Raw genomic sequence first — 16,220 nt, forward strand, 5'->3', positions numbered from 1 at the left:
AGGTAGGAGACGAGGTACTGGCAGAAGTAAAGCTGTGAGGACGGGGCGTGGGTCGTGCTTGGGTAGCTCAGTTGGTAGAGCACTTGTCCGCGAAAGGCAAAAGTCCCGAGTTCGAGTCTCGGTCCGGCACACAGTTGTAATCTGCCAGGAAAATTCATGTCCTGTGTTCTTGACACCAGGCTTTACAGGCTCTCCTGTGACCAGGGGTCAGTGGAATGCACCTTGCAGGTCTCCGAGTGAATAAACCATGTCTGTTCAGTCGTCTGTAGACTTAGTGCCTGGAGACAACTGTTCCAGTGACTGCGGTAAGGTCCCGAGCAAGGCTACCTGAAGTACTCCGTGGTTGTCTGCGGGCACTGATAGTGAGATATCGGTCTTCTTGTAGTGTTGTACACTGTGGACGTCCCGTACTGTAGCGCCTGGACACGTTTCCTGTTTGCTGGAATCGTTGCCATAACGTCGAGATCACACTTTGTGGCACACGGAGGACCCGTGCTATACGACCTGCTGTGTTTGAGCAGCCTCCAGTCGCCCTGGTATTCTACCCCTCATAACCTCATGCGTATGTGTTCTTTGAGCCATTTTCAGAACACAGTCATCATTAGCACGTCTGAAAACGACTGCACACTTACTCGCTTCACCGTACTCTGACATGCATCAACACAGCTCTGCATGTGTGTACTGCTGCCAACGCCACCGTACAGCGACTGCAGGTCAAATGCACCGCATGGTCATACCCTGAGGTGATTTAAACCCGCAAACCGGCCACTAGAGCGTTGTTTCAGCATGTATCAGCATTATCCTTAATTTATGAGCATGAGTGTACCACACAAGTGAGACATTGCTGTAAAGTTAGAACTGTAGCGTAGTCTACAGAGACATATAATTCTATTCATCTTATGTTCTCTGAAAGGTTCCAGGACTTTCTTATTAATTTAATTGAAGTATGATCCACAAGACTCGAATTTATCCACACAAATTATAAAAGTCGATGTACGTATATATATATTCCATATCTCCTCCTAAACCATTGTACCGATTTCAACCAAACTTGGTACACATATCATTCACTGTCTGGAAGGAATCACTGTGGATGTAAAAACCACCTGATCCATCAAAGAGATGGGGTGAGGACGATAAAGTAGTGTAGTCCACTAAGCGAGAATACCCGCACTTTAATCTCCCATATTTGAGAATGATAGCACTTGGGACAAACTTTACACTTAATTTCGAACCTTTACGAAACATTTTCTCGCTGACAACCTCCAAAAAATGATGAAAGAAAGGAAAACAGTTTTTCACTTACATTTTCAATGCTCGTGCTGTAAATCAGTCACATGAAGCATGAAATTTTAATTTATTACTTCTTTACTACTGTGTGCATGACATGTCTTGTACACAGTATTCGCGTATACCACCGAATTTGGCAAAAACAATTCGTCATTGTACGACGCATAGTTCAGGAAATACGACGTCACAAACACTGAGATGCGAGGAAAACTACTGCATCATGCAAAGCGTTTAAATTTATTACTTCGTTGCTACTAAGTCTATTCGAAACACTTTTTGCAGAAAGAATCCAGCGCTGGAAGTATATACAAAAATACATATTATTGTAGACAAATAGTTCAAGTGATATGACGTCAAACACTGAGAAACTTGAAAAACTGCAGCACCATGCATTATCTTTTAAGTTATTACTATTGTATGTTAACCGGGGACCTAGAAACGTCGGCAAGACTCCACTCCGTCCCCGCCGCAGCCGCAGTGGTCCACAACCCCACGACGACTACCGCAGTCCACTTCACCCCTCAGCCGCCCCACACCGAACCCAGGGTTATAAGTTATTACTAACTCTATTAGCAATACAGTTCGCAGGCAGTATCCACATGTCCCGCTGAATATCCCTAGAAAAATATACCATTCTGTGGCTTATAGTTCAGGAGATATGACGTCATAACAATGAGATTCGTGAGAATGTGTCGGATCATGCTTTGCGTTTTAATTTATTAATTCTTTACTTCTAAAAGTATTCGCATCTCAGTTCGCAGGTGGTATACACATATGCCGCTGAATGTATCTAGAAAAATATGTCACTGTACGCCCCAAAGTCCAGCGAAAATGACATCATCAATACTGAGATGCTTGAGAAATTGCCGCATAATAGACGACGTTTTAAATTATTATTTCTTTACTATTAACTCTATTCACAACACATTTGACAGACAGTAGGCATATATAGCACTGAATGTACCTGCAAAATAATAAAATTTTGCCGGCCGAAGTGGCCGTGCGGTTAAAGGCGCTGCAGTCTGGAACCGCAAGACCGCTACGGTCGCAGGTTCGAATCCTGCCGCGGGCATGGATGTTTGTGATGTCCTTAGGTTAGTTAGGTTTAACTAGTTCTAAGTTCTAGGGGACTAATGACCTCAGAAGTTGAGTCCCATAGTGCTCAGAGCCATTTGAACCATTTTAATAAAATTTTACAGTACATAGTTCAGAAGATATGGCGTCATAAACAATGAGCTGCGCTAAAATAAAACTGCTGAGCAAAAGTCACTAAACAGACTGGTTAATATGTGTACAAATGCACTTGAAATTTGGTAAATATGTGTTAAACATATTTTAAATATGGGTACGTGGGCATAGTCACGGATAGAAACCCATCGTAAACGCCTGGAACGATTTAAGTCAAATTTGGTATTCATATTACGAGGGCTATTCGTAAAGTAAGGTTCGATGGGGCGCGAAACGGAAACCACAGTGCAAATTCGATGAAGCTTTGGGCAGTGCCTCTAGTATGCCCCTCAATCACGTCACGTCGCTCTTTTCAGTTCTGAGCGCACAGTGAGCACGTAAAGGTGCCTAGAACAATAGGGTCTCCAACCAAGTATGAGGGCCTGGTGTGAGATTTCGCCTAATGTAATGCGGCCCACATAACGTAACTGCCATACGTTTCCTTCTGCATGACAATTCTCAGACGCACTCTGAAGGGGCAATGAAGATGATCCTGCAGTGTTTTGGATGGGAAGTATTTTATCACCCACAACAGAGCCTGTAATTGACTCTCCTTGTGTTTCATTTCTAGTCACATGACCCACTAGCTGAGACCAGAGTAGAGAATTGGCAGCAAGCACAGACAGCCTGCTTCTATGACGAGGGTATTGAAAAGTTGGTATAACGTTTCGACAAATATCTTAAGCCCAGAGGCGACTGTGTAGAGAAGTAACTGGAAGGTGTAGCTAACTGTTGCAAATAGAACATTTTTTATTTTTACAGGAGTTTCCATTTTGCGACCGATCGGATCTGTCTTTCCGAAAAGGCCCCATAGCTACAATCTGGAAAGAAATACTGTAGGGATATGGACTATGAACCTTTTATTGGTGTGAGTGTGATAATGTAGAGAGAGAAGCGAGGACGTGGAGATTGACAGACAGCAAGGGGAAGGAAGAGATAGGCACATATTGGAGGAGATGGACAGAGATACAGGAGGAGGAAATTGGCAGAGAGATGAGAGAGGAGGGGATGAACAGATGAAGGAAAAAGGAGGAGAATGACAGAGACAGGGGGAGGAACAAAAAAGGTGGAGATATGAGGAGGAAGAGATGAACAGACAGAGAAGGAGGAGGAAATGGACTGTGAAAGGGAAGAGGAGGAGATTGACAGAGACAGAGGAGAGGATGAGGTTGACGCAGAAAGGAAGGGTGAGAAGATGAAAGGGGGAAGGAGGAGGTTGACAGAGAGAGAGGAGGGAGGAGGAGACAGACAGAAAGAAGAGGGGGCAGAGGATAGACAGGGAGATGGCGTAATGGAGATGGACAGAGAGATGGGGTAGGAGAAGATGGAGAGGACCCCAGGTACTCATCTATTTTATTACAAATAAGAGCACTCTGTGCCCAGGAGAAACTTTGTCCAGTTTGATGAATGAGCCAGGTAACATAGTCCAGTGAACTGGAACACTGCAGTTTGCGTTACTGGCTGATTCTGAACTTTTGTGCCGGTAGCAAACGGAGTTAACGCAGCTATTTTACGCGCGTCCATTTTCGTAAACAAACTGTGTGATTTACGAGTCACATGCAGCTGACAACTGCCGGTAAAGAGCATTGCGGTCGCAAAACGCTGTGAGTAGCACGTTCCGCGAGATGTATCAGGTCGTTTCTGAGCTCGCAGCAACCACGACGGATACCATGTCAGGCGTGCCTCCTGATAAGAAACGCGTCCCTTCTGAGGAAGGTCTCAGCAACCCTGTGAGACTCTTCCGTCTACCAACGCCGTACGACCGTTAATGATTCCCTTGAACTCTTCGGTGGCCTTCGAGACGGAAAAGTTACCACCATCACCTGTCACACTAAATTAATATCGAATTTTCGCGCAAGTGAAACAACAGATTTTTCAAAAACGTCTTTTATATGTCCTTTTTCTTGTAATTTGACCTCCAGAACCATTTATTTATACTCAAAACAAAAAAACGATGCACCACGAAGGAATTATCCAAATGGGACGGCAAACGGTAGTTGTGACAAACATGTACAGATAAACGATTACAGTTTCAGAAAAATGGATTATTTGTTCAAGAGAAAGAGCTTCAGAAACTGAGCTAGTTAGAAACGCGTTGGTCCACATGTAGCCTCTTTTGCAAACAGTTATTTGTTTGCCATTGGTTGATAGAGTTATTGGACGTAATCTTTAGGGATGTCGTGTCAAATTCTGTCCAACTGGCACGTTATATCGTCAAAATCCCGAACTGGTTGGAGGGCCTGCCCACAATGCTCCAAACTTTCTCAATTGGGGAGAGGTCCGGCGACCTTACTGGCCATTTTAGGGTTTGGCAAATACGAAGAGAAGCAGTAGAAACTCTCGCCTTGTGCAGGCGGACATTGTCTTGCCGAAATGTAAGCCTAGGGTAGCTTGCCATGAAGGGCATCAAAATGAGATGTAAGATATCATTGACGTAGCACTGTGCAGTAAGGGGTCGCGGATGACAACGAAATGAGTCCCGACATGAAATGAATCGGCACCCCTCACCATGACTTCTGGATGTTGGGCCGTATGGTAGGCGACGTCAAAAGTGGTAATCTAGGAGTGTCCAGGGGCCTCCATGTTGGTTCAGTTCGAAGCGCAACTCATCACTAAAAACAATTCTACTCCATACAGTGGGATCCCAGACCAAATGAGCGCGACACCACTGCAAACGGGGTTCTTGGTGTACACACCAGGAGGCGCAAGGCTCGCTGTCAGCTCAGTTCCCTTTCTGTGAGCCGCCTGTTAGTGGCCCTTGTGGTCAACGAAGCACTAGTTGAACTTCCGGTAGATGATAACAATGAATCCGGGGCTCTTAGTGATAGACGACTGCTCGGTCCTCACCTTCTGTCGTCTCTCTACATCGACCGCTTCCTTCTTGTCGCTGAGTTCAGACATGGTTCGCCCATGCTTGCCAACATCCTCGAATCGTGGCATCGCTCCTATTCAAATGGTGCGCGATTCGCCGATCACACCAATAGGCAGCTTTGAGCCCAACTACACATCCTCTCTCAAATGCTGACATTTACGTACATTGTTGACGCGCCTGTCCGTGAGGCATAGTTACTGTGCGGTTGAGTAAACTGAATGACATTTGCAAAGATTGTATGCTCTGGTATTGCATCATTGTAATGTCATTTTTCGAGAGATGCAAGATCACCAATATCATAGAACAGATACCAATTTCATACACACTCATGTTTATAAATTACAGATAATTGCAGAATGTGGTGCCAGACAACGTGGCACTACACAATACTGTCGCTAATAGCATAGGCACATAGGGAACACGCACGAAACAGACCTTTAAGTCCACAGTATTGGTGATAAGTTGAGAAAACCGTACGAAACACATGTGCTACAAAACGCCAATGATTCGTGCGCATGTACCCCGACATCAATATGAGATATGATCACCATACGCACGTACACAGGCCACACAACGGGTTGGCATACTCTGGATCATGTGGTCGAGTAGCTGCTGCGTTATAGCCTCCCATTCTTGCATCACGGCCTGTTGGAGCTCCTGAAGTGTCCTGGAGGTTTGAAGATGTGCAGCAATACGTCGACCGAGAGAATCCCAGATGTGCCCGATGGGGTTTAGGTCTGGAGAACAGGCAGGCCACTCCAGTAGCCTGATATCTTCTGTTTCGAGCTACTTCTCCAAGGTGGCAGATCGGTGGGATCGTGCGTTATCATCCATCAGGAGGAAGGTGGGACCCACTGCACCCCTAAAAAGGCACCCATACTGGTGGAAAATGACGTCCCGATACAACTGACCTGTTACAGTTCCACTGTCAAAGACATGTAGGAGTATACGTGCACCAATCATAATACCACCCCACACCATCAAAACACGACCTCCATACAGGCTCCTTTAAAGGACATTAAGGGGTTGGTATCTGGCTCCTGGTTCAAGCCAGACGAAAACCCGGCGAGAATCACTGTTCGGACTATACCTGGACTCATTCGTGAACATAACCTGGGACCACTGTTCCAATGACCATGTATTGTGTTCTTGGCACCAGGCTTAATGAGCTCTCCTGTGATCAGAGGTCAGTGGAATGCACCTTGCAGGTCTCTGGGCGAATAAACCATGTCTGTTCAGTCGTCTGTAGACTGTGTGTCTGGAGACAACTATTCCAGCGGCTGCGTTAAGGTCCCGAGCAAGGCTACCCGCAGTACTCCGTGGCCGTCTGGGGGCACTGATGGTGAGATATGGGGCTTCTTGTGGTACTTTACACTGTGGATGTCCCGTACTGTAGCGCCTGGACACGTTTCCTGTCTCCTGGCATCGTTGCCATAATCTTGAGATCGCACTTTGTGGCACACGGAGGGCCCGTGCTGAGAACCTGCTGTGTTTGACCAGCCTCCAATCGCCCTACTATTTTAGCCCTCATGACGTCATCAGTAAGTGTTCTTTGAGCCATTTTCAACATACAGTCACCATTAGCACGTCTGAGAACGTCTGCACACTTAATCGCTGCACCGTACTCTGTCATGCACCAACACACCTCTGCGTATGTGGACTGCTGCCAGAGCTACCGTGCGACGACCGCAGGTCAAACGCACCGCATGGTTAAACCCCGAGGTGATTTACACCCGCAAACCGCCCACCAGAGGGTAGTTTCACCATGTATCAGCATTATCCTTAATTTATGATCGTGAGTGTAGATAAGGCTTACCGGCCAATGATCCTCAGTGCGAATGCACTCACATTGCCCGACCTCTTACGGGAATCCGTTATTGACTGCCGCGAGTAATGAGTATAGTATCCAGGGGCACTACAAATGTAGTGTGTGGACAGTAAGTTAGAAATGTGGGTCTCATGGGGAGCGTGCCGGAGATAAGTCTCTGCAGTCGCACTGTCCTCTGTGTCCTCGGTGGCTCAGATGGATTTGGCTAAGATCAAAGTGCAGTATATGTTCTTATCAGCTTAATATCTGATACCTCCTGCATCACAGGACCAGAATAATAAACTCATTTTTGGCTCATGACGGACTGCTAGGGGCTTGGTCCACCTCTGTTGCGGGAAGTAGGTTACAGTACGCTTGTTCGCCCACTGCTTGAATACTGCTCAGCAGTGTGGGATCCGTACCAGATAGGGTTGATAGAAGAGATGGAGAAGATCCAACAGAGAGCAGTGCACTTCGTTACAGGCTCATTTGGTAATCGCGAAAACGTTACGGAGATGATAAACTCCAGTGGAAGATTCTGCAGGAGAGGCGTTCAGTAGCTCGGTACGGGCTTTTGTTAAAGTTTCGAGAACATACCTTCACCGAAGATTCAAGCAGTATATTGCTCTCTCCTACGTATGTCTCGCGAAGAGACCATGAGGATATAAGCAGAGAGATTAGAGCCCACACAGAAGCATACCGACAATCCTTCTTTCCGCGAACAATACGAGACTGGAATAGAAGGGAGAACCGATAGAGGTACTCAAGGTACCCTCCGCGACACACCGTCAGGTGGCTTGCGGAGTATGGATGTATATGTAGATGTAGATCGGAAAGCCGGCACAGTAGCTCAGCGTGTGCGGTCAGAGGGTTCGCTGCCCGCTGTAATAAAAAAGACTGAGTTAATGGATCTACGATGAACCTGAACAAGTGTCACAGGACGTCCGCCCCGAACAAATACAACGACCCATAACGAACAAAATGAGATCAAAAAAATTGACAGAGTCTCTGCCATGTAAGCAGGAAATCTCGGGTTCGAGTCCTGGTCGGGGCACGCATTTTCACCTGTCCCCGTTGATATTTCTCAACCCCTGTAAGCACATCAAGGTCTGGATGTCATTGTAATTTCAATCCATTCAATGGCCGCCAAAGTTTATAATTTTGCGTTATCCGTCCATACCTGTATGAAAGTTAATTTGTGAGCAAATTACATAGTTCCTTCGTGGTGCGTCGGTTTTGCTTTTTTAGAATGCTTTTTTTTTTTATTTAGACTAATGCTGGATGTAAGATCTATAGAGCAGAGGTCTCAGTGGATATTTGAAAATTCCGTGATAAAATGATCGCTCAATAGCGTTTATGTGCGTAATGAAAGAACCTAAATGCGATAATGAAACGTTACGAAATTCAGTACAAATATAGTGAGAACACGTGGATCTTCCTCACCTTGGCCCGTCTTCGGCGTTGCTGAGGCAATGGAGCAGCTCCTCCGTCCTGTACATTGTCTGACAGCCTATTGAAATAGTCTCCCAAGCTGCAAATCGTATTCTGGTCTGCGGTTTCGACGGTCTTCCTCTGTAACACAAAGGCGTGTAAATTGTCATCTAGCGCTTAAAAAATCAGTAGTTAGGTGTTTCACATAAGAAAATGCCACATGCCTTCGTTCTACTATGGGTACATCGTAGAAGCTACGTACTATATCTGAACACTAAGAGGATGGCTCCTCCTCTTTCCTTTTGTGCATCTCATACTTTTATCAAAGTAGGGAATCCATGGACTTTGATCATTCTTGTTTTAGCGCGATCGGAAGACGCATGTCAAACGGTCATGATAATAATAACGTACCCCCGTGGTCTGTCACAGGCAATATGACTACAACCCACAACAAACTGATACTCTTTCTCTTAGAGCCCGAAAGAACACATCAGAGTGAGCCCTGCTTGCAGAAACTCATTTACTGAATCACCTAAACTGTTTGAAATATATTCAGAGCGAATTTCAGCTTCCAGATACTTGCAGGGTTTACAGTCCATGCTGATCCATCAGCTAAGCTAATGTAGCTTAACTCACGGATCAGCATGGATCGAAAAAGAGAATTAAACCTATGTATAAAGAATAGATTTTCGTGTAGTAAGTACAACGTACCAATTTAAAATGTAGGATCTTTTAAGTACTGTGTAATCACAAAAGCTTTGTTATATTTTAGGACATAAACGTAAAACTCGCCAAGAGATCAACGCTGGACTCAGGCCAGAAGCTAGTAAAGGTAGAATAAAATCGTTTCTAAAAGCTTGTGGCTGGTTGCAGTATCTCCTACAGCATAATAAACTGAAGTTTACCGCTAACAAGATTGCCCAAATTCTGCTGAAGAGAAGTTTGTGAAAAGCTAGGAATCCTTACATTTCAATGGATGATCTTTCGATCAGTACACATGTGGAACAACGATATATGAAGATAAATCCGGATAAGGGTAGAAAATACAATGCTCGCAACCATGAAGTTTGTGGAAAAGTCTCTAAGCTCATGCATAACGTGGGCATTGTTGCAACACAAAAATTTTAGATTACCACTGAGTCTCGTAAAACTTTATCGTGATGCCATACTTAACTCTACAGACACTTCAGCGAGTGAGACGTGTTGTAAACTTCCGGAGGATGCTGCGCGCCGCTCGGCGTGGCCGCGTGGTTCTAGGCGCTACAGTCTGGAACCGCGCGACCGCTACGGTCGCAGGTTCGAATCCTGCCCCGGGCACGGATGTGTGTGATGTCCTTAGGTTAGTCAGGTTTAAGTAGTTATAAGTTCTAGGGGACTGATTACCTCAGCAGTTAAGTCCCATAGTGCTCAGAGCTATTTGAACCATTTGATGCTGCGCAATATCCTCGTTACTATCTCCACTTCGCCTGAGAACCAATTCTGGGGTGCAGACTCTGAGTGCTGCACCCGACCCATTCCTCGAATATTGTGCTAGCAGTCATTGGATCTCGACCAACGCGAACAGCAATGTCGCGATACGATAAACCGCAATCGCGATAGGCTACAATCAGAGTTTTATCAAAGTCGGAAACGTGTTGGTACCCATTTCCCCTCCTTACAAGAGGCATCACAACAACGTTTCACCAGGCAACGCCGGTCAACTGCTGTTTGCGTACGTGAAATCGTTTGGAAACTTTCCTCATGTCAGCACGTTGTAGGTGTCACCACCGGCGCCAACCTTGTGTGAATGCTCTGAAAAGCTAATCATTTGCATATAACAGCATAATCTTCCCGTCGGTTAAATTTCGCGTCTGTAGCACGTTATCTTCGTGGTGTAGCAATTTTAATGGCCAGTAGTGTATAAAGACTGAAGTGTGGTGTGGAATTAGCGTACGGGAAATACGTGACCCATCTTTTCCCGCCAAATCGTAAAATCTGATACGTACGTGAACAATTTATCGTAATGAACAGGAAATGACATGTAAAACACCAGTTTTGCTGCCCCACGTGGCGCCAAAGTATGGTGGCTTCAAAGTGATACTGGTAAATTCACCGAAATTAGTAGGTATTGGGTTGGTGTGTATGTTCGTAGCGTTTCTCCATTGGTTTAAGATACACACAACAGAGACTTTAGTCATCTATAATTAAAACAGTCTGCCAACGATGGGGTTACTTCCAACTCCGTGCCTGTAGAAATCACGTGGTTTTGAGGCGAAGAAATCGTCGAGCCATGTTCGGATAGCGTTTTCGTTCGGGAAGGAAGTTCCTTCAAGGTTGATCGATAGAGAGCGGAAAGAGTGAATACGAAAGATTTTTTCCTTTGCCGGTCTAGCAGAATGCGAGGGGGTTGTTGTTCTTGGACTGTGTCTACCACATGTCTCAGTTTTTGACAATAAATGTCCGCAGTGTTGGTTACACCTCGGGCAAGCAATTCGCAGTACACCACAGCGTCGCTTTTATACAAGATGCATAACATTATCTTTCGCGATGCGAGCAGCTCTTTGTACGGGGCGCTGCTGGTTTGTTTCGGCTGAACGTTTACATCTATATCTACGTCTACATGGTTACTCTGCAGACCACACTTAAGTGCCTGGCAGAGGGTTCATCGAACCACCTTCCAAATAATTCTCTGTTATTCCAGTCTCGCACACAGTGCGGGAAAACCGAACACCTACATCTTTTGGAACGGGCTCTGATTTCTCTTATTTTTTGTGATGATAGTTTCTCTCCACGTAGTTCGGCGTCAACAAAATATTTTCGCATTCGGAGGAGAAAGCTGATGATTGAAATTCCGTGAGAAGATTCCGCCGCAACAAAAAACACCATTGTTATAATGACGTCCACCCCAATTAGTGTATCATGTCAGAGACACTCTCTCCCATATTTCGCGATAATACAAAACGTGCTGTTCTTCTTTGAACTTTCTCTATGCGTCCAGTTAGTCCTATCTGGTAAGAATCAGTGATTGCGTAGCAGTACTTCAAAAGAAGAAGTGCAGTGTAGGTAGTGTGTTCAGTCGATCTGTTACATTTTCTAAGTGTTCTGGAAGTGAAAGGAAGTCTTTGGTTTGCCTTCCCCACAACATTTTCTATGTGTTCTTTCCAGCTTAAGTTGCTCGTAATTGTAATTCCTAGGTATTCAGTGGAATTTCAGCCTTTAGATTTGACTGATTTATCTTGTAACCGAATTTAACGGATTCCTTTTAGCAGTTATTGGATTATCTCACACTTTTCACTACTTATCGTCGATTGCCAAAATTCGCACTATGCAACTATGTTTTCTGAATCATCTAGAAATTTGTTTTGATCTTCTGACAATTTTATTAGACAATAAACAACAACGTCATCCGCAAGCAGTCTAAGACGGTTGTTCAGGTTGTCTCCGAAATCGCTTATATAGATAAGGAACAGCAGAGGAACACCAGAGATCATTTCTGTTTTACTAAATGACTTTCCATCAGCTACTACGAAATGTCACCTCTCTAACACTAAATCACGAATCCAGTCACATAACTGAGACGATGTTCCATAAGCAACCAATTTGACTACAAGCCGCTTGTTTGGTACAACGTCAAAAGCCCTCTGGAAATCTAGCAATACGGACTCAATATGAAATCCTTTGTCAGTAGCACTCAACACTTCGTGTGTGTAAAGCGCTAGTTGTGTTTCACAAGAACGATGTTTTCTAAATCCGTGTCGACTGTGTGTCAATAGACCGTTCTCTTCAAGATATCTTACAATGTTCGAACACAATGTACGTTCCAAAATCCTGCTGCACATCAGCGTTGATGATATGGATCTGCAATTTAGTAGATTACTCCTGCTACCTTTCTTCAATATTCGTGTGACTGTGCAAATTTTCAGTCTTTGGGTACGTATCTTTCGTCGTGTGAGCGGTTGTATATGATTGTTAAGTATAGAGTTATTGCATCAGCGTGTTCTGAAAGGAACCTAACTGGTATACAATCTGGACTAGAAGACTTTCTTTTACTAAGTGATTTAAGTTACTTTACTACACAGAGGATATCTACTTCTAAGTTACTCATGCTGGCAGCTGTTCTTGGTTCGAGTTCTTTGGTGAAGGAATTTTGGAAGGCTAAGTTTAGTAACTCTGCTTTGGTGGCAGTGTCGTCGATAGTATATCCATTGCTATAGCGTGGACAAGGCATTGACTGTGTCTTGTCGCTTACTTACTATCATTACGATCAGAATTTATTTCGATTTTCTGCCAGATTTCGAGACAAAGTTTCGTTGTTGAAACTATGAGAAACATCTTGCATTCAAGGCCGCGCTGAATATCGAGTTTCTGTACAAGCTCGCCAATCGTGAAGATTTTGCGTTCGTTTAAATTTGACATGCTTTTTTTTTTGTAGATTCTGTAACAGTATTCTGACGCTTTCTTGTACTAAGGGGGGGGGGGGGGGGGGGGGATCAGCTCCATCGTTTGTCAATTTATTTGGTATGAATCTCTCAACTGCTGTCGATAGTACTTCTCTGAATTCAGGCCACAACTAGCTTACACTTAAATTGTTAATTTGGGAGAAGCGGAGATTGTCTCACAGGAAGGTGTCAAGAGAATTTTTATCTGCTTTGCTGTGTAGCACATTTTGCGTTTATTTTTAGAGGATTTGGGGGGCATAGTTTTCAGTCTCTCTACGACAACCCTGTGTTCACTAATCTCTGTATCCGTTTTGATGCTCGTTTGTTGCTCAGGATTATTTGCTGCTAAGAGGTCAAGTGCGTTTCCGCAATAGTTTATTAATCGCGTCGTCTCATGAACTAACTCCTCGAAATAATTTTCACAGAATCCGTTTAGCACAATTTCGGCTTATGTTATCTGCTTACCTCCGGATTTAAAAATCTATTTCCGCCAACATATCGAGGGTAAAATAATATCACCACCAACTATAATTGTATGACTCGTGTACGTGTTTGAAATTAATCCCTACTTATCTTTGAACTTTTCAGCAGTTGTATCATCCGAGTTGGGAGGTCGGTAAAAGGCTGCAATTATTATTTTATTTCAGTTGCTTTGAATGACCTCTGTCGATACTAACTCACAAGGATTATCTACTTCAATTGCGCTACGAGATAAACTACTTCTAACAGTAATAAAAACGCCACCGCCAACTGTGTTTAGCTTATCCCTTCGAAACACCGACGGTTCTTCGCAAAAAATTTCGGCTGTACTTATCTCCGGCTTTAGCCATCTTTCGCTGCTAATAACGATTTGAGCATCTGTGCTTTTTATTAGCGCTTGGAGCTCTGGCTCTTTCCCAACACAGCTACGACAATTTACAACTGTTATACCGATGGTTTCTGTATCTACGTTCTTCCCGTGTTCGACATACACCCTTCGAGACAGCAGTCCTTTTTTTTGCTGAGAGCCTCTAACCTAGAAAACGCCTAGTCCACGCCAAACAGTGTCTTGGTTCAAATGGCTCTGAGCACTATGGGCCTCAACTGCAGTGGTTATCAGTCCCCTAGAACTTAGAACTACTTAAACCTAACTAACCTAAGGACATCACACACATCCATGCCCGAGGCAGGATTCTAACCTGCGACTGTAGCGGTCACGCGGTTCCAGACTGTAGCGCCTAGAACCGCTCTGTCACCCCGGCCGGCCAAACAGCGTCTGCCATCCGTGTAGACGCCTCCTGCTTGTAGTGGACTGCTGACTTATTCAACTGAACCCAAAACACAGCCACTCAATGTCGCAAGTAGAGGAATCTGCAGCCACATGGTCACAGAACTGTCTGAGCCTCTGATTGAGACCCTTCACACGGCTCTGTACTACAGGTCCTGTCGATTATGGCGCAAATGGTGAGCTCCCTCTCTCTTCCTTAGGTTAGGTTATCGTCGCCAGTGATGACACAGGACAGGAATAGTCGGTGTTGCTCACGAGACAGTTGATAATGAGCAAGCAGAGACGCACTTATGTCTGGCCGCTGATTTTTGTGATTTTGGCTTAGAGCATGCGGTATCCATACACGGGACTTTTGAACCCTCCTCGTCGCATGCAAATGTTGCACGATGGTGGTATGATCACGGTTCACCGCATTTGCCAGTTCTAGAGTAGACTGACGTGGCGCATTGTGATTTAATGCGTTTAAAAGATCTTCATCAAACCCCGAAGGTTTTCCTGAGCGTGGAGCGACACTAATATCAAAACGATAATCCTTAGAAAGAGAAAACCATTTTCTTGCTGTGCTCCGCCGAGTGGCATTATGCCCATATACGCCACAAATGTTTCTGGCTGCCTCCTCTATCGAACTCAAACAACAGAATAAGTCGGAAATGTCCCTATTTCCCCATGTGGCTTTCCATTTTCTAGCATTCACAGCTCCATTTACTATCTCCAAATGAAAAAATGACAATACGCAAATTCAAGTACCGACAGTGAACAACAGATAAGAAAGTTGATAAACAAATTCATACCCATCGAATACCAACATGTAAAACAAAAACGCTAGGAACTTATGAGCCATCCTAATACACTACTGGCCATTAAAATTGCTACAACAAAAAGAAATGCAGATGATAACGGGTATTCATTGGACACATTTATTATACTAGAACTGACATGTGATAACATTTTCACGCAATTTGGGTGCATAGATCCTCAGAAATCAGTACCTACAACAACCACCTCTGGCCGTAATAACGGCCTTGATACGCCTGGGCATTGAGTCAAACATAGTTTGGATGGCGTGTACAGGTACAGCTGCCCATGCAGCTTCAACACGATACCACAGTTCATCAAGAGTAGTGACTGGCGTATTGTAACGACCCGGTTGCTCGGCCACCATTCACCAGACGTTTTCAATTGGTGAGGGATCTGGAGAATGTACAGGCCAGGACAGCAGTCGAACATTTTCTGTATCCAGAAAGGCCCGTACAGGACCTGCAAAATGCGGTCGTACATTATACTGCTGAAATGTAGGGTTTCGCAGGGATCGAATGAAGGGTAGAGTCACGGGTCGTAACACATCTGAAATGTAACGTCCACCGTTCAAAGTGCCGTCAATGCGAACAAGAGATGACCGAGACGTGTAACCAATGGCACCCCATACCATCACACCGGGTGATACGCCAGTATGGCAATGATGGATACACGCTTCCAATGTGCGTTCACCACGATGTCGCCAAACACGGATGCAACCATCATGATGCTGTAAACAGAACCTGGATTCATCCGAAAAAATGACGTTTTGCCATTCGTACACCCAGGTTCGTCGTTGAATACACCATCGCAGGCGCTCCTGTCTGTGATGCAGCGTCAAGAGTAACCGTAGCCATGGTCTCCGAGCTGATAGTCCATGCTGCTGCAAACGTCGTCGAACTGTTCGTGCAGATGGTTGTTGTCTTGCAAACGTCCCCATCGGTTGACTCAGCGATCGAGACGTGGCTGCACGATCCGTTACAGTCATGCGGATAAGATGCTTGTCATCTCGACTGCTAGTGATACGAGGCCGTATTACCCTCCCGAACCCACCGATTCTATATTCTGCTAACAGTCGTTGGATCTCGACCAACGCGAGCATCAATGTCGCGA

At 44.9% G+C, this 16,220-nt stretch overlaps 1 non-coding gene across 1 annotated transcript; it reads left to right on the forward strand.

Annotated features, from left to right (window-relative positions):
• The first annotated feature begins 7,388 nt into the window (after positions 1-7,388).
• LOC124554606 lies at positions 7,389-7,588 on the forward strand. The gene has a single exon (XR_006968404.1). It is a non-coding gene; the product is annotated as a U2 spliceosomal RNA (small nuclear RNA).
• Positions 7,589-16,220: the final 8,632 nt, after the last annotated feature.

Source organism: Schistocerca americana, chromosome 1 (assembly GCF_021461395.2).
Source record: "Schistocerca americana isolate TAMUIC-IGC-003095 chromosome 1, iqSchAmer2.1, whole genome shotgun sequence".
Taxonomy (NCBI): domain Eukaryota; kingdom Metazoa; phylum Arthropoda; class Insecta; order Orthoptera; family Acrididae; genus Schistocerca; species Schistocerca americana.